The 19458-nt window shown below is 40.5% G+C and overlaps 1 protein-coding gene and 1 long non-coding RNA gene across 2 annotated transcripts in view; one reads left to right on the forward strand and one right to left on the reverse strand.

Annotated features, from left to right (window-relative positions):
* Window positions 1-19458, forward strand: part of Ror1 (receptor tyrosine kinase like orphan receptor 1) — a 345026-nt gene that overhangs the window by 241950 nt on the left and 83618 nt on the right. The window lies entirely within an intron of this gene.
* Window positions 17701-18894, reverse strand: LOC125355254. Its single transcript, XR_007211628.1, has 2 exons — window positions 17993-18894; window positions 17701-17818 (listed from the first exon to the last, which is right to left on the reverse strand). It is a non-coding gene; the product is annotated as an uncharacterized LOC125355254 (long non-coding RNA).

Consider the following 19458-nt stretch of genomic DNA (forward strand, 5'->3'; position numbering starts at 1 on the left):
TCTGGCCATTTTCTGTATATGTGGTGCTGGGGAATTGAACCTAGGGTGTCATGTGTACAAGGCAATCACTCTTGCCACTAGGCCATATCCCCAGCCCCTTAAGATTTCTTCTAATCAAGTTTGATAATTGAAACTAAATGCTAATGATCCTCTAGTATAGTAAGACCTTGTCAAGATACAAAATTCCATGCAGTTTGTTCCTCAGTTCTTTCTCTTTGTCCTGAGATATTAATAGCCATCTCTTAGAGCGCCTTTCCTGTCCATTCCAAACAAGATAATGTCCTGTTTTTACCCATCCTTCTGGTGGAATCACTGAGTGAACAATTCACGCTGTGGAACTAGGCCTAGGGAAGAACAAAGGTCAAAGCTGAGTGGGGCACACACCATGTATTGTTGGCTGGGTTGATGAGCAGAGCTTTATAAAGAGTGAACTCTCCAAGAGAACATGCAAACCCTCTTACATCATGTGTGGTTAATATAGCCACTAATTTTTGAAACACTTCTTTTAAAATCTCTTTTGATCTTGCATCTACCTTAATAGCTTTGACATGACAGCCTGATGATTTAGTTGACTGTCTAGCAAAATGAGAATATGGGTTAATTATCATGCCTATGCTATTTCTTATCACAAGTACTTTTAAATTATATAGAGGGGTGCTCTGAATATAGACTTCCACATTTATGAACTCTCAGAGACCAAAAACAGAGACAAGGGTAATTGACACTCGGTTTTGCTAGAAAGGTTTATAGACTATAGGCTATCCATAACTAAAACAGTAATGTGTCTGATCATCTGTACATCTAAAGATGATTTTTAGTTGTCCAAAGATATAAGCCTAGCTCTACTAAAATACGTAAGCTTTTTTTTTTCTAGGACATTTAATCTTGATTTTAGATGATCAAGCTCATTCATTCTTTTCTATTGAGAGAGAATTTAAAAATGATTTAAACTACTATATATTGTGGTTTAACTATGAACTATCTCCCACAGGTTCATATATTAAAGCCTAGTGCACTATTATGGAATATTCTGGAAACTTTGGGAAATAGGAACTTATTAGAGGAAATAGGTCCTCAGGTAAGTTCTACCTTGAGGTGAACTGCTTTCTCCTACCATGACGTTTGGCCTAAAATCAAGGGGCCATGTGATCATAGACTGAATCTTTAAAACTGGGAGCCTTTTGAAAGACTTCATTCCTTCCTGAGGTTGTTTATGTCAGATATTTTGGTCACAATGATGAAAAGCTAATTGATAGGTACACTATGCATTGGCTGAAAATATACCTTTAATACTGTCACTATGAATTTTAATTGTGTGTGTGTGAGAGAGAGAGAGAGAGAAAGAGACTTCTCAGTAGGCATTCTTCATGAAATTGGGAACACACTTTATTCCTTTCCTTTTTTTTTTTTTTTTTTTTTGGTATTATTTTTCTATTTCAGGGAGATTTTCCTTGGCCCAAATACTACCAAACTCATAATTTCTCCAAAATAGTATATGTTTGAATCAGTTTTCTGTTTAGGATTAAAAATAGAAATTCAGTCTGAGAGGATTTCAGAGCAGCATTCAGCAGCCTACATGTCCTCTTGGATTACATATGTGTTTATACAGATACAGAGGAGGTAGGTAGGTGGGTGGGTGGGTGCGCGCACGTGCGTGTACACGTGCACCATGTGATTGGGTGATCTTCATGATTAAAGAGAAAGGATAAATTGCAAAGAGAAACACAACGGAGTTGCAAAGTACAATGCTATTCTTTTAGATTAGGGTTAATTTTGAATCAGTTCACCAGGCTGACAAAGAGATCCTGCAGAGGTTTGTGACAATGAACCTGGAGGCAGACAGCTCAAGTCTGTATCTGCAGCCTGCACAGCCTGGCAGCCAGGCAGCCTGCTGTGACCAGCCCAGCCTCCAAAGGCTGTGAGCACCTGGCTTGCCTAGGAGATCTTCCTTGCTTTACCAATACCATTACTGTTTTCATTATTATCATTGTTACTGTTACTTTCGGAAAATGCAAATAATGTAAAACTTACCAATTTTGCCACTTTCAAGTGTATTAATCACTGGCAAACTATCATTACCTCTATCTAGTAATGGACCAATCTGTTTCACCCAGAAAGAAACCCTGTTGTCATTTTGGTTGTTTCTCCCCCCACCCTACCCCGTTACCCCCAGCCTTCAGTGACCACCAATCTATTTTCTGTCTCTGTGGATTTGCCTGATCTGGACATTTCATATCTAGCTTGTCTAGGAGAACAGGGGAGAACCAATACAGAGCAGATCCTCTCTACCCCTAAGTCGGGGTTCGGGACCCCTCTCCCCACTTCTCCAGAGGAGATGCCCAAATTCCAAACTATGAAAGAACACTCGGCTTTAACCTCCCGCCCAGGGAAGGAACAAAGCGTGTTCTTATGGATTACGCTAAACTGAGGAAAGGTTGCCGATACCTCCCTCCCCATTCCCCTCACATGTCAGGAACAGCGGTAGAGAGGGGCATCGGGGAGACATATTCCATGGTCCATGAGTCTCACAGGATTTAATTGGGTGGGGGGGAGTTATATAACGCTAATGGCGGGAAAGGAGGGGGACTGGCCAAAGGGTCAGTCATAGGCTAAAGACTGTGTCCATCACGGTGATGTCACAAACTTCCTCTATGGGCGGGGACCACAACCCCCCAAGGGCTGGGCCTCCACCATTAGACACATTTCGGAGCCGAGAGGCAGGACCGCTTGCTTCTCTTCTGGTTGAGGCCGGAAGGTGGGAGGGGCTCCCTCCCACATTGCCCCAGGGCTGGGGGAAGGGCAGCATGAATCCCCAACACCCCTACCCTCCAGGGCCCAGACTGAAAAGGCTTCCATTCCTCTGCGCCCTTGACACATTGCCCTTCCCTATTTCATATTGTGTTATGGTTCATGCTTAGTTCTCAGAGAATGGACCCTTGTAACCTCTGCTTGAAACAAAGAGGGTAATTGGTTAATACATGAACACTGAGTGATAGAAAGAGTAGAAGATAGAGTGATAGAATGAGTGATAGAAAACACTGGCTGAAAGCACAGAAGTATTTGAGTTTGCAGAATAACCTGTAAAGTTTTTTATTTTTCCTATAAGCATGGGATAGCAGCATCTTCTCAGAGGATTGTGAGGATTGTCATTCACTGACCCAAAGTGGGTTCTATCTTATTTCTTCTATTAAGGATCTCTTGCTGTGGTTTCTTTTGGAGTTGCTGGGCCTTTGTGGGTCCTGCATTATAAGGGAACATGGCTAATCTCCAGGAAAGAAGGGCTCTAGGGCAGAATCTCAGTAAGTCATACTACTTCTCAATCTTTCTAGGGACTTGGAATGGGAATTAATGAAGTGCCATAGGTTGACTGCCAGTTCATTTCTGTCCAGCCTGCTTTCCCACTATTGTGGGCCAGATGAGACATCAGGGACTATGAATGCAATGGAAAGTGGGAGATTGTTAACTGGGGCCAATATAAATATGTTTGCGGGGAGGACAGAACAAAGGCCTAAAGGCCTGATGTTGACAGAAACCATGTTAAGTGTTTAAGGCATGACTTCATCCTTATAAAAATAATAGTTCCTCCAGGCCTGCCAGGGAGTGGGTGAGCCAAGGTTATCTGTACCTACACATGCCTGGAAACTCAGGGTGTGAGCAGCCTTGAGGTGACCCTAACCTAGCCCCCAAATGCCTTCCTGAGGAGGTGCTTGGTCTATGGCGTCCATTTCAGCAGAGCCAGAAAGAGACAAAGTATTGTGCCTAGCTCTGCTAGGCACCAGCTTTAGCAGCAAGCCTGAATTTCCTCAAATGTAAATGCAGATAACTCTACCCCCCATTTAGTAGCTGTGATAAGTAAACAAGATACATAAGATAAAAAAGACTTAAAGGAAGCACTAAATTAAAGACAGCCTTCAGTTATTTCCACTAAGTTTACCTGCTCAGGGGTGCTCTGCCCTTACCCATACCAGAAGTATGGGGTTCATGGTCCATCTCCAGCTTCACCACCACAATGCCACTTGGTTTAGCTTATTACCTCCTTCGTGTGAATCTATTGTATTCAGCAAGGTATGAAAAGTTATTGGGTGAAGAGAGCAGAAGGCCAGGGAATCCCAGAGAAAATAATGTTTACTTAGCTTCCTAAAGTCTGTTGGCCAGAAGATTCTAGAGGTTATTGTGTTTAACTCTTCCTGTTTCCTCTTCCCTCTTTATTCTTCCAAGTTTCTTTAGAGCAAATAAAGTTTTGAAGTTTTGAAGGCACAGGGGAGCTTCCACATACCTTGCATGACGAGTCTCATGCAGTCAGTTGAAGCACAACTTCAAGTTCATGAACAACAGACCCCAAGAACTGGATGACCAGTTTTCCACTCACCATTTCCTGGGTTCTTCCCCTGAAAATTTCCACTGGAAATTCCCCAGCTTGGGTTTGAGTGCTCAGCTCTATAATCTTGAAGACATTTAATATATACCCCACAATTAAGACACTGCAACCCTATGAAGTGTTTCTTAATAAAAAAAAAAAGTTTGATGCAATTAGATCATTTGAAGATGGATTAGCACACTATTTGCACAATATTAAGAGAAAAAATCACATTGGCAAATGACAGGGCCTCTTTGAAGAGCTCTGAAAGAAAGCCACCTAATAAGGTCTTCACTGGGTTTCCCCCATTCCCAAAGTGTTAATCCAATGCGTGGGAATGGAAAACGGTGCCCTATGGGATGACAATGCTATGTCAGATTTGTGAGCCCTCCTTTGTTAGCTGTGGCATCAAACCAGGCTCTCTTCACTGGAGGTGAGGTTGATAACTCATTCTGCTGCTGCTCTGTGTTTCTTATGAAATCACAACTTGGCTGGCTGACCAGTGAGGGGCAGTTCATGTTCAGGTGCTGAGGTATTTGGTTCCAGAATATGAAGGGCATCTGCTCTTGCTCACTCGGTGGCCATTTATCCTTTTGACAAGAGCAGCTTGATTTTCCCTAGGGAGAAAACACCTGCTGCCTTCTTTCCATCTAGGTGGAGCTGATGCATAACCAAAGCAGAGTTACCACATGACCAAGCTGGCCTAATTGGTGTGTTTGGAATCCAACCATGTTCCAAAGCCATTAGAGTTGTCAGTTCTAGGGGACTAAACACACCTTTAAATAGGTACAGTATTTAAAGTGTTAAATGTCAAGGATTATCATTGAGATAGGAAGTTAAAAGGGAGGAAGAAATGAATGTGGGTGAAGTGAAGTCCTTAGGACTGTGAGGGCCAGGTGACACTGAGAATTTCGCATTCCTCAAGGCTCTGGAGAACCCAATCTCCTGTCCCATTTCCTATGGACAAGGGATGTGGAGTGAATTTTGCCAGAGAAATAGAGGGAAGATGCTGGAAGGCTTGGAAACCCATGACGAGAAGTTTGAGTATGCCTGGAAAGTGCTCCAGTGGATGCTATGCCCAGGTGGGGGAAATCCATAGCAGATAGTGTTACCTGTTTAGGCAAGTACATACCACCATGCATCACCTGTATTGAGAGAGGCCAGTACAGGCCAGGAGAAGGACCATGGAATGATAATAGGGGGTCACTTGGCATGTGGGTTGCATTGTTTTCATCTGTTTCAAAACAGAGATAATGATATAAAGGGAAGCATTGTGTTCCTGAGGATGAAATGAGATATTTTGTGTGGGAGTGCTTAAGATAGTACCTGGCACATGGTGATAACAGGAATATTATCTACTGAGTACTTAGCAGTGTCCCTAGGCATGTGGTAAGGTCCTGACATGCATAATCTCATTTAATCTCCCAATAGCTAGTGCTTACAATAATGTTTTCTGGATCTGATTGTGGGGAACATTTTCCTTCTATGCTTAATCAAACAGCCTTCTATAAGAGCTCACATTCACTGACCAATTTGTTCTATGAATTTTCAGATTCTAATTTGTGAATGTCATCTGACAGTATTTTAATATTAATACAATCACAGTTCAGAACATCTAGAGAATAGATTAAAAGAAAAATGTGCACCTATCTCCCCTTGCTACCACATGGCCAAGTTTTCTGAATATAGACAAAGTCTATATTTAGTTTTTAAGTACTCTCAATTAACCACAGAGAGATCTTGAGCAAGTTCCTTTAATGTCTCTCAGCCTTAGTTTTATCCATGCTTATTATGCAATATTGCTAGAAGCTTCTTCATTGAGTTTTTTAAGAGTTAATGATATAATTCATGTTTTATAGTGCATATGACACACAATACACATTCAATAAATACCAGTTCTTAGTAATGTCTTTTGGTCCCCCTTATGTTTCCTTTTGTGCTTTTTTAACTGATGTTGGGGCTTGAACTTAGGGCTTGGGCACTGTCTCTGAGCCTCTTTGTACATTAGGCTAGCACTCTACCACTTTAGCCACAGCCACTTCCAACTTTTTTGGAGAAGTTTATTGGAGATAAGAGTCTTTTGGACTTTCCTTCCCAGGTTAGCTTTGAACCATTATCCTTAGATCACAGCCTCCTGAGTAGCTCTCCATATGCTTTTATATGATTGCAATAACTACCTCTGTACGATTGCTTTCTTTTTTTTCTTTTATTTTCAAACTTATCTACAGAGAGGTTACAGTTTCATACATTAGGCATTGGACACATTTCTTTTACTGTTTGTTACCTCCTCCTTCATTCCCCCCTCCCCCCTGTACAATTGCTTGCTTCTTCTTTGTTTAGACAATTCTCTTTGAATTTCAGGTTTGAACCCTAAGTTCATGAATGACTATCATTCATTACTAATGTATGTCTTCTCTAGTATTATCAAATTTGTCCTTATTTTGTTTTGTTTTTCCAACACTTATATATAATACTACTCCTCACATGTTTATGCTATGCCTCTAAGAGTTCCAGTTTCATTGCACCTGTTTCTTTAAGTTCAGAATATGGCTCTTGCCCTTACCTTTCAGAAAGAGATGAGAATGAATGATACCCAAGTAGCTCATGGGCTCTGACAAATTGTGGATTACACTAGTTTCATGGGCTGCCACGGGAAGATGTGATTATCATTTTCCCATCAGTGCATTTCCTCCCAGGTGCTATTCAGGGTCTCATCTTTCAGGTGAGTCCTCCTATAAGCTGGGACTTCCTGTCCTTTGCCCAAGAAGGCAAGAAGAATCTCATACCTTTTAGCTGGAAGTGATTCCCTAGTCTCACTGAGTCTTATCTCTTGGAGTAGCAAGGACTCTGTAAAACAATTCCAGGTTGTCTTTCTGTTGCAAATCAAAGCCCCAAACTCTTATTTGGGTCTTAGAGTAAGAGTTCCTGGAGTGCTTTGAAATTGGACCCTGCTAAACACACCTGGAGTCACCCATAAGCTGCCCACAGATTCCCTGGTTGATGGACACACAAAGCTAAGGGCAAAGGTGAGCTTTTCATTTCTTCTCCAGCCCTACACTTCCTTTGAAATCTTTATAATCTGCTCCTTCAGGGATCATGCAAACAGCTTGAGGAAATCCTACAATTGTGTTTAAACTCTAGTTTCGAGAAGGCCACCAGGGCAAAATGGGTGCAGGTGTATGTGCGAGGTTTTGAGAAGTAATTCTTAAGTACCGATACCCTTCTGGAGGTGTCAGACTTGTGAGAAGTGAAGAGAGTTGTCGATGGTCTATTTATCAGATTTCCAAAGTCACTATGTATTTGTTCTTATTTTATTAAAATGAAGTATAATTAATTTTTTTTTCGTTCTCATGCCAATTAACAGCTTCAGATAGCAGATATATTTTGATATATGTTATATCTTCACAAATATTGGCTAAATTATATTTTAAAAACAATAAAAAATAATTTTAAAAGCTCTGAAATGACCACTCATGGGTTATTTAGAAGATATATGGTTTAGAATAAGTTACTCAAACTACCTGAGCCTTTGTTTCATCAGTGATAAAAATAATTTACTCACTTCATGCAGTTGTTATTAAAGAATTTAAAAATGACACAAAAAAGCTCAGAACACAGAGGCAAAGTTTCTGACACATAGTATGACTCAGTGCATTATATATTTTTCCCCAACAATTACATATTCATATATTAGACAAAAATATTCCAAGTCGAGTCCTTGTGGACAGGACATGGAAAATTTCCAGAATATTCTTATGGTAAAAAGTTTGGCACATGGTGCTTGCTTGCCACATTTTTCACTGATGGTATACCTTGCTGTAGAAGTAAATTTTGCCCTGCTGAGATGGACTCTATTTTCATGCCTATCATCATGACTCCAATGGTTCTTGGAGAGCACATTTATTACATATGGCACTTCATCTCTGTATTTAATCGTATGGTTTTAAGAAAGAACATAACCAGGAGCTTGTGGCTCACACCATTATAACCCTAAGTACTCAGCAGGCTGAAATTAGAAGATCACCGTTCCAAGCCAGCCGAGGCAGAAAAACCTGTGAGAATCTTATTTCCAATTACCAACAAGAAGCTGGAAGTAGGGGAGTGGCTCAAGTGATAGGGCACCATCTTTAAGCCACAAAAGCCAAGTGAGAGTATGAGGCTCTGAGTTCAAGCCCCAGTGCTGGAGCGCGTGTGCATGTGCACGTGCGCACACACACACACACACAGTTTAACATATGACTCTTGGGTTCTGATTGACAGTTTTACTTATGATAACTATCAACTCTAACATCAGCATGAACTGTCCACTAAAATTCATCTCCATTCATAGCTACCTAACATGTCTTTTCTCCCTTAACCTGTGTGGCTGAGGGAAACCCAGGCTCTGAGGACAAAAGGTGGAATTGAGCCTATCTGAGAAGGAAGAAACTGCAGCTGCAGATAGTCCTCTGATCCTTGCCAGGGGGCCAGCTCACAGTGGTGGCTCAAGGCTGCCTTTGTTGCATCTGGCTCAGAGCTGAAGCCTGGGAGGGTGGCTGTAAGAGGGCACCCCTGGCCTATAGAGCAGGAAATCCCAAACCAAACCAGTAGTCCATTTACATTCAGCATGGTAGTTCCCTCTCTGCAGAAGCAGTCTTGGGGGACATCCATAATATTCCCTCTTTGGCATTGTAAGCCATTTCTAATTTCATGGAGATAAATCAGAAGTTTGAAATGTACTATCACTGCTGGAATGGTCAGAACCATAAGCCCGGAGCAAAATGTCCTTGTCAACTACAGGGTACAGAACTGCCTTGTATTCTAACAGTCACTTGCCCATTCATCAAGGGTTTAAATGAAAAGATGATGCTCCAGCCCTTAACTATCTCTTGTGGATTGGTGGAGAAGTTGTTACCTGCTAAGACAAACAGAACATGTCCTAAGCAGTCCAATGGTCACCTAGACAAAAAAGAAGAGTCTACCTAAGGGGCTGGTAGGGTCAGCATTCACTGTGCCCGTTAAGTACAGTGTTCCTTGTCTCCTTTATTCTTATAGCACACCCATAGAACAGGCCTGATTCTCTTGGATTGAGTGATTGTGCAGGTCCTGGGGTTTGGACTCAAGGCCTGGGAACCATCCCTAAGCTTCCATCCTCAAAGTTTGCACTCTACCACTTTGGGCCACAAGGTCACTTCTGGCTTTTCCCCAGTAGTTTATTGAAGATAAGAGTCTCACAGCCTTTCCTGCCTGGACTTAACTTCAAACCAGGATGCTCAGATCTCAGCCTCCTGAGTAAATAGGATTATAAGCATGAGCCACCACCAGTTCCTGGCTCTGATTCTCTTCTAAACCTCCCTCCAGAAGGGTGTGCAAAGGAAATAACATTTGAAGATCTTAAAAAGGAAAATAGGGGTTTGCCACCTTGATAAGTTAGGGACATCATTTTAGGCAACACAGGAGATTAAACAGCTTGTTTGGAGACCTTGAGATCCAGTGTGATGTATGAGGCAAAAGGAACATGTAGTGGTCAAGTGTGAGAATATCAGCTGTGTATCACATTCTGAGAATCTGGATTCTTACTGGATTTAATTCAGTTCCATAGCTATGGAAACAATCTTAGAATGTTTCTAATTTCATGAAGATTTTGTTAAGGTTGGCAAAATCCATGTTATAGTTCGAGAGTACAGATTTCAGCTAGCAGATGTGTGTGTGTGTGTGTGTGTGTGTGTGTGTGTGTGTGTGTGTGTGTGTCCTGGTGCTTGAACTTAAGGCCTGGGAGCTCTCTCTTAGCTTTTCCACTCAAGGCTGATGCTCTACCACTTGAGCCACACCTCGACCTCTGGCTAATTGGAGATAAATGTCTCATGGACTTTCCTGTCTGGCTGGCTTTGAACTAACTGTGATCTTCAGATCCCAGCCTCCTGAGTAGCTAGGATTACAAGCATGAGCCACTTCATTTACTTTTGAATAAGAGCTCACACTGTGTTTAAAGGATTGAGCAATAGAATCAAGACAGTGGTAATCACTCAAATGTGATTTTGCCCAGAACTCCCTGACTTGGTTTCCCCTTATACCATGACACCCTGAATATCCCACCTAGCACATGCTATGTGTAACTGTTCTTCTTAATCTTAGTTTAGGCTGAAGTTTCCTTGGATTGGATTCTCCAGATTCCCCACCTCTGAAGAACCCTGCCCCCATACTGGTGGGGCTATTCTTATAGAAATATAGGGTATTATAGAAATATAATATCTATAGATAATATAGATAGATAGCATATTTATATGCATATATGTATAGTACACTTTAATGTTGTCCTATAGAAATAAGCAAGGGTGAGATTCCCCTTACATTCCTTACATTTTATAAGATCTCTTAGACTCAAGGCTTTCTAATGCCTGCGAGAAAGACCTCTATGTTTCCCTTTCTGGGAATCTACTCTGAGAATATTCTCCCAAATGCAGAAGAACTTATTTGCAAAGTTATTCATTTATGGATGTTTATAATTACATACAAAGTTATTTATGTATATTTATATACAAAGTTATTTATGTTATTTATTTAATATTTATTATATTTGTAATTGTAATATAAATATAATATTTAACATTGTGTTAGTTTCCCCTTGTTGTGATGAAATACCTGAGAAAACCATCTTAAAGTAGGAAAGGTTTATTCTGGGTCATGGTTTCAGAGATTTCAGTCCATGGTTACTTGGACGATAGTGAGAGCCCATCAAAGCAGGAAGTGTAGCTCGTACAAACTTCCCCTCAGGAGGCCAGATAGAATGAAGAAAGAAAAAAAGGATGGGGCTTGGGTCAAAATATATCTTTCGAGAATATGACCTCAGCAACCCACTTCCTCCAATGAAACTTCAGTTCCTAAAGTTTCTACCACCTCCATAGCACATTTATCTGAAAACCATCAATAAATGAGGTCAGAGCTCATGAATCAATTACCTTGAAAGCATCACACCCCCAGAAACACTGGTGCATTGGGGAACAAGTTTAACATATGATCTCTTGGAAGATATTTCAAATCCAAACCATAATAGACATTATTATATAGTAAGTTAATTGTGACACATCTACTAAATGGAGTGCTATGTGCCCAAAGGTGTTTGTGAAGAGTCTTACTGAATAATAAAAATGCTATGATCTAATGTCAAGAATAAGATTTAAAATATAATTATCCCATACATATGCACATAATGTGAGCTCAACCATATAAAATATCTGGAGAAAAAGTCTGGAAGGACACTAAATTTTTACCCAGAAGCCTGTATTTAGTTTTATCTTAGTATGTTCTATGCATAGAACATTTAAGTACTTTATTTTAATGTTTAGACATATAATTTTTGCCTTTGAAACCAAAGCTTATAATCTTCAACTCTGAGAAACATTTATCTGGAATTCTACACAAGGCTGAGGCTAGAGATAAAAATTTTGGATGCACAGGTATTTCAGTAGAGATTGATGAATGAGTAAGACCACATAGAATGAGCCAGTAGTGTGAGGAGAGAGTAGCCAAAGGCTACTTGGATTTTTCTAGCCTGGAAAATAGAGGGATACTGATGCCTGGACAGAGGAAGGGATCATTGCAAGGGAATTATGCATGGTGGAACTCGGGGGAGAAATGAAGCTGAGTTTTGGCTGAATTGTGTCTGTGTTGTCCAATCTCCTGGTAAGAGTAAACCTCGAAAAGTACAGTTCTCTGGGATCTTCTAGCTGCAGGACTTGCCAGAACCTGGGATCACACTGTCCTGGGAGCTTTGGGCCAGTGACTGAGCTTGGAAGAGGAGTAGAGCTGAGCCCTGCAAGCCTGGGGGGGCCTCATCTCATAGGCAGTCATTGCTTGAGGCTTCCGTAATAGGCTGGCCCAGATCTCAGAGCTACACCACAATCAACTAGTTCCTACCCAAATGTCCTTTGTTTTCTGCACTTTCTTCTAAGATGCCAGTCCTATGTCAAGGTCCAACCGTCCTCTCTACATACTTTGCTATTCGCTTTGTTCCCCTAAAATACTAGCCCAATAAATCTCTTAGATTTTTACCGCTAAGTTGGCATCTGCTTCCCTGGGGACCAGAACTATTACAGAATTGTTTTAGAAGGAAAGTAATTGGGATTAGTGGAAAATGGACTCCCATCCTCCCAAGAAAAATAATGAGAGTGATGAATGGAGAACCAGGGCTTGAACCGTAGGTGATGCTCATAAATAGGAAGACAGTTCCAGACAGAAGGGGAATGTTAGTGGAAAAGGAAAAGGAGAAGCCATGAAGAGAGTGAGAGCTTTTCTAGGAACAGGGGATGGTATGTTGGGCATCTCAAATGACAATCTGAGCAGGGGTTGATGGCTTGCATTTAGAGATTGAAATTGTAGCTGCATAGGAGCAGGTAGCCAAATACAAGAATGAAGAAATGTGGTGGGAAATACCTGGAGGTAATAACATTTAATAAGTTTTTATCATGAGTAAGAGGAGCAAGCTCATTTGAAGTGTGCCGTGTGTGTGTGTGTGTGTGTGTGTGTGTGTGTGTTTAGAAAGACCTGAGCATGTCTAGAGGAGTCTTTAAAGAGGCCAGAGATAAAACAACCATTTCAGAATTAAAATCCTATAGGGGGTAGGAGGAGAAATGCTACTGAGCCAGGCAGAAAGATACACTTTCGAGAGAAAGAGGGAAACCTCTTTCCTGGAACTTGGAATTTGTATTCAGTGGGTACAAAGGTATGAAAGAGACAAGACCCACTTCTGAGAGTGAAAGTATGGAATGAAGAGGGAGTGTTCACAGGAAATAAAGATCAAGAAGAGCTGGTAAACATACTGTTATACCCTAATAAATGTGGTGGGCAGAGGAAAATCTTACCCAGAGTGCTTGAATTGGGTTATTGACCCAAATGAGTGTGGCTCCAGTCAGTAAGAAAAGACAAATAATTACAGTTGTTTCTCTCACCATTTTTCCTAGTTCGATAATAACCTAGTATTCAGAGCTGTTGTTCAGCCATGTGAATGCTACAGTCAGGAAGCTGAGATCTGAGTATTACAGTTTAAATCCAGCCTAGTTAGCAAAGTCCATGAAACTCGTATCTCCAATTAACCACTAAAAAGCTGAAATCGGAGTTGTGGCTCACGAAATAGAGAACCAGCCTTAAGCAACTAAACTAAGAGACAGGGCTTGGGCCCTGAGCTCAAGCCCCAGTACTCAAAAATAAAATAAAATAAATATAAAGTAAAATATCTGGGAACTACAGTGCTTAGTGTCCAATTTAGGATGACTAGGAATTCTTGCTACTCCAGAGCAAAGGCTCCATGTGCTCAAAACCAGGTTCACACTGTGCTGTATAGGCTGTTTAGATCTCTCCAGATCTTTCTGTACTTAACGCTGTGAAGGAATCCTTTATCATTGACATTCGTACAAGAAAACACAAAGCCACTCTTATTTCAAAGTGCTTAGCTCCCAAGTATTTTTCTCACTAACATAATTGAATAAATTTTTGAAAATTTACATGCAATTTTGTGCCATTGTAGGAATGACACTGTAGAGTTAGAAGTAGCAGAATTGACACACCTAAAAGCACCTAATGGCAAATTCCAAAACATCTCTGGCTAGTATAAGCCAGGTATGACGAATTCATAGAGAGGCCTTACACTGGCGTTATAAAGAGAAAAACATCACAATGGAGAGGAATGAGGCAGACATTTCAATGTCATCAAAGCTGCCAGTTGATAAATCTACAAGTGTGGCTTGTGCTTGTTAACTGCCTCCAGCATCCTTCAACAAGATGAAGCTCTTTGTGCTGATGACTTTGAAGTATGACTTGTTAGATGCCAGGGCAAGTTGCATGGGGCAGGCCAGCTTTTCTGTGCACTGGGCTACACAGGTGCTCGCTGTTGCCTTCCAAGCCTGTTTTACTTTTGCACTGGCAAGGTGTGCAGGAATGTCATTAGAAGAGATTTATATCACTTTCTGATCCCCCGCCCCTCACCTCCCCAGTCTAAGTCACTATATGAATAATCTTTCTCATAGCCTACTAGTTGTTCTACAAGCAGTCCTGGCCAAAATCAACCAAGTGAGCAAGCTTAAGGAAATAATTTTTCCCCCTTTGTAAGAAATCATTTTGTTGGAATTTTATAAACCTCATAAAAATTAAAGGTAGGCTTGAATTCAAGACTCACTTTATCTGAAGTCATTTGCCAAAAATATTTAAATGAGCACATGCCGTATGTCAAAAATACTCAAAAAAGAGCATCAGTTATCCATTCTCCAACTTCCAGACTCTCCAGAGCAATTTAAAACAAACAAACAAACAAAAAAGTTTTCCTACAGGTGTTAATGGATTCCCACAAAGAGATCCATAATCTGGGGGTAGGGCTGTGACAGTGGCTGGTGGCTTGGATGCTGGAACTCTCTGAAGGGCTTCTGACCACAGCCCCATTCAGGCCCAACAATGGCCCATGTTGTTGCTAGCAAGTGTCAGTCACCAGAGAGTTACCCTTGCAGAGTGGAGTCCTGCTTTCCATATCCTGATATGGCCAGAGGTTTCATTCTGTGCGGATGTGTTTATTCAGCCTAGTAAAAACATTAAAAAGGGAAATAAATCTCCGCCGACCCCAAGATGCTTTTCACCGCAGCTGTAAACCATAAACCATGCAGAAAGGTGAGGGGATTGAAGATAGCAGAGTTCCCTGAGCAGCGCGGAGGGCAGATCTGAAGGCGCCCCTGTGAAGACAGCTGTGGGTGCACAGAGCTCCCCACAAAATCACCAAGAAAAGACAGGCTCTAGAAGGTGCTAAATTATGAGGAGTAGAGTTTGTTTTGGTAAGGGGGGTGGTGGTAATAATAAAAACCATGTGCTCAGCAGCCTGCTTGGCCATATAAAATAGAGAGGCCTGTGACTTTAAGTGTTGTAAAAGGGGTTAATTGTCGATTTCTGAATGTGGCAAGTTTATTGATCTTGTTAACAGCATCTGAGCATGTGCCATCGGTTACTACAGCAGGAGAGGAAAACAGCCTTCATCTGTTACTCCATGGACACTGCTACCGGTTAGGGGTCCAAGTTAAGTGACAAAAAATACAGTGTGAAAGTTGCTTCTTTTATCTGAAAGTGGTGTAGTTCAAGTGGTAGAGCAACTGCCTTGCAAGCACAAGGCTCTGAGTTCAAACCCCAATGATGTGAAAGTTGCTTCATTTTTACTTGCCTGAGTTAGTACCTATCCTCAAACACCACTTGTTACTGTAATTTGGGGCTTGGGGGTTTTGTTTGTTTTTGAGAAAGAGTGATACAGGCTGGCCTCAAGTTCTCCATCCTGTTGCTTAAGCCTCATTAGTGCTGGGTTTACAAGTGTATGCCACTATGCCTGGCAAGGATTACATAGCCATTTTGCAGATAAGGTAACTGAGATTCAGTGAGGTTAAGGAAATTGTCCATTATCACAGTTATTAAGCAGAGGTCCAAACCCAGGTCTTTTTATTCCAAGTCCAGTACATTTTTATCAGTTATTCAGAAAATTCATTTGTCTCCCTGCTCCATTTATATTTTAAATTGATATTTACTCACTAACAGGCAGATATTGGCCTACATATTGGAAACAGAATAATGCAAAATATCGATAATATTCCTGCCTTTTCAGGGCCTATATTTAATCTAGCTTTTAGCAGTTACCTACCTTCACATGCACAATCAGCATTTGTAGTTTTGTGTTTTATTTTACCATTTCTATTATACAGTTGTGTTACTATCTTCCACGGCTAGACTTTAAGCCTGTGAAGGAAGGACTGTTAACTAATATCACAACACATTAATTAAAGAGCATACAGACTTTGCTGCAGAATTTTTTTCTCTGCTATGCAGCTTTTCATTGCTAGGATATCCCCTGAGCTAACCAACGTAGAGAGGAATGGTTTATTTGTCTTATGTTTTCAGAAGTTTCCATCCATGGTAGTTTGGGCTAGTTGGCTTGGGCTTGTAGAGAGGCAATATGTCATGGGGGAGCACATGACAAAGGAGACCCAATGATTAGCTTCAGTTCACAGCTGAAAAAGTTGTGAGGCTAGCTTAAAGCTGGGCACCGTGGCACGTAGTGATTCCAGCCACGCTGGAGGTAGAAGGATTGTGAATTCTAGTGTACCCTGGGCAAAGTAAATATGACCCTATCTCAAAAGCAAAATAAAAATGAGAGTAGGCACCCCACATGTACAAAGCCCTGGATTCAACCCCCTATGATTTTTAAGGCAATTTTCTTTTACTAGTGATTATTATTTCACAGATATTTTAATTCACCTCAGGCACTGTATATAAAATAACCAGATACCCTAATAGATGGTGAAATAATTCTCTATTCAAAAATTAGGAATGAGCTAAAAATCAAACACCCATTTTCTCTCAAGTAAATGTTTTCTCTTAAAAGCTTAAATTGGGTAATGTTTTTTTCACAGAAAAAAGTAAATTCCACAAGCACATTATCTTCCAGTGAAGCTGAAGTATGTTTTCAAGGTTTATTTGCAATTAGATGGATCTTTGTTCCTAATTGGGGAGCATAGGAAGAGTTTATGTACATAACAAACATCAGTAATATCCTTTTCTTTATTTCCTAATAGATCACATAATATTAGAATGATAAATTGGCTATTATCTTTATTCTGTCATCTATTCTAAAGCAATTAACAGCTGTGTAGATTTTTTAAAATACCAGTATGTTACTATATTATTTCAAACTTCCCAATAAAGTATCATTACCACAAAAAAAAGAAAGAAAATGGGAAAGAAAAGGAAAGTTAAAACAACCCAAAGTGCGTCAAGGAACAATATTTCTGGGACAGTAGTTCTTTAACTTACCTGTACAAGCCAGTAAAACCCTGGCCTAGAGGTTAGATATAATTTAGTAAACCTAGGACAGTGATTCTGTCCTAGGACTTAACATTCCAAGCCCTGCATACTTCAATAGAAACTTGTGCTGGTATAAAAGTAATTATCACTTTATACTAATGAAGACCCACTTTCAGTGTACTGAAAAGTTTCTATCATTTTCACTAAAATAAATATATAAATAAAAGAATGTATTTATGATTATTTTTTAAAAGCTTGTTTAAGATAGGTAAGACCCAGGACTGGAATTCTGACAGTGATTTGATTCAGAGATCTGGTTTCTGTATACAGTGTACTAGGACCTGAGCAGGAAGGGAATCTCTGCCCACCCAAAACACACAGAGGATATCAAAAGACCCCATTATATAGCACACCTGGTAAGCACAGTGAATTCAAGGGTTGGGGTTACTTTCAGTCTATCAGCCATTAACCAGCCACTTACATCCTTAGAGCAAATATCTTTTTGTTTCTTGGTTCCCTGCTCCACTCTTCATTCTGTTTTGGTGTTAAAAGATTATCCTCCAACTTCCCCACTTGGAAGTAATTTTAAAGGCATTCCTTAGAGATTGGCTGAAGTCCGGAGGAAGATGGTAGGTTCACCTCTGCTTAAGATAACTGGTTCTGCCCATTTGGTGAACCAGCTGAACAACTCAGGGGGGAAAGGGAAATGGGGAGGGGAGAGGGGGATAAGGGAGGAGGTAACAAACAGTACAAGAAATGTACCCAAGGCCTAACATATGAAACGGTAACCTCTCTGTACATCACTTTGACAATAAATAAGAAAAAAAAAGAAACTGGTTCTTCAAAACATGAGTATTCACACAATGGATTAAGATGTGTTCCTCCTCAGACAGCATAAGGTGTTACTTCTGAGAAAGGATGGGGACCACAGCCAGCGCATGAATTCCAAAAAGCACAGTCCAGCTGGAATCGACAGGGGCCCTGGAAAGTGGGGAGAGCCTGAGCCTACTTTTCAATTTTGGCGGCATAGTTTCCACTTTAGGTAATGTGGGCTTAATCTTCATTTACATCCTTCCATCTACACAGAAATGTATTTATTATTGGCTTGTGATAAGCAGTGATGTTGATAGAAAGCAGAGCTCCCTAAAGATGCAAGTTTCCAGGGTCTAGATGAAAAGACATGAAAATGTGAGGATAGACCTGCTGTGTGAGAGGGTTTATTAAATGAAAACAAAAATAAAGCAAGCAAGAAAATGAATCCTAGTGGTCTGGAGAACTTTTATCAATCTGTCAACAAGTAACTGATACTTTCTGAATGTGAAGATTTGTGTGACAAATGAGTTTAATGTGTTCTCTTTGGTCTCTTTATGTGGATAATGTCTCAACTGGTGAGTCTCTTGAGAAAGCCAAAGGCAGTAGACTGGACTCCTGTGAGCACTTGTTCATTTAATGGAAGCCTACTGCTTTCATTGGGGGATTGCTGGGAGAACTAGCAAGCTTGCCAAGATACAGTATCTCCAATTGTGGTTTTGATTTCATGTGGCTTAAAATTTGTACACCAAAGTTAAATCCATAGCCTTTTCATGCAGACACATTTCAGTTCAGTCTCTAAAGAACATGACAGCCAGGCACTGTCTGTCTGTAGTAATATTAACTACTCAGGAAGCTGAAATCTGAAGATTGTGGTTCAAAGCCAGCCTAGGGAAGAAAAATTTGTGACATGCTTACCTTAAGTTAACCAGAAAAAAGTCAGAAAGTGGAGGTGTGACACAGTATTAGGGAACCAGCCTTGAGGGAAAATGCCAAGAAAGAACTTAAGGCCTGAATATAATCCCCAGTGCCAGGACAAAAAACAAACACACGAACAAACAAAAATAAGACAGCAATGATTGCTGTCTTATTGCAATACTAGTCTAAGGAATGTTCTAGAAAGGAAGGATCTAGAAGTATTATACCTTCTGCAGAAGGGATCGTGTATATATTGTTTTGAATGTCCAAGACAGCTATGCTGACTTCTAGAGAGATCTTTCTCTTCAGCTGTTGGATTCTCACACAAGCCTGACCACAGTGTTTCACATTCTTGACTCAGAGACTGGGCCAAGGCTGACAGACAAACCCAAACCCACACCAGGCCAATACTAATCCTTCCACAACATTACTTTACAAATTTGGAGTTGTCAAAATTCCTCAGCTATATTTCCTACATATGTAATTGCAATAGAAATTTGGAAATACCCATAATCGTAAAACCAAGAGGCTGAAATGGAAAAAAAAAGAAAAAGATTATCTAATTCCTTCAC

The sequence above is a fragment of the Perognathus longimembris genome, chromosome 7 (assembly GCF_023159225.1).
Source record: "Perognathus longimembris pacificus isolate PPM17 chromosome 7, ASM2315922v1, whole genome shotgun sequence".
NCBI classification, from domain to species: domain Eukaryota; kingdom Metazoa; phylum Chordata; class Mammalia; order Rodentia; family Heteromyidae; genus Perognathus; species Perognathus longimembris.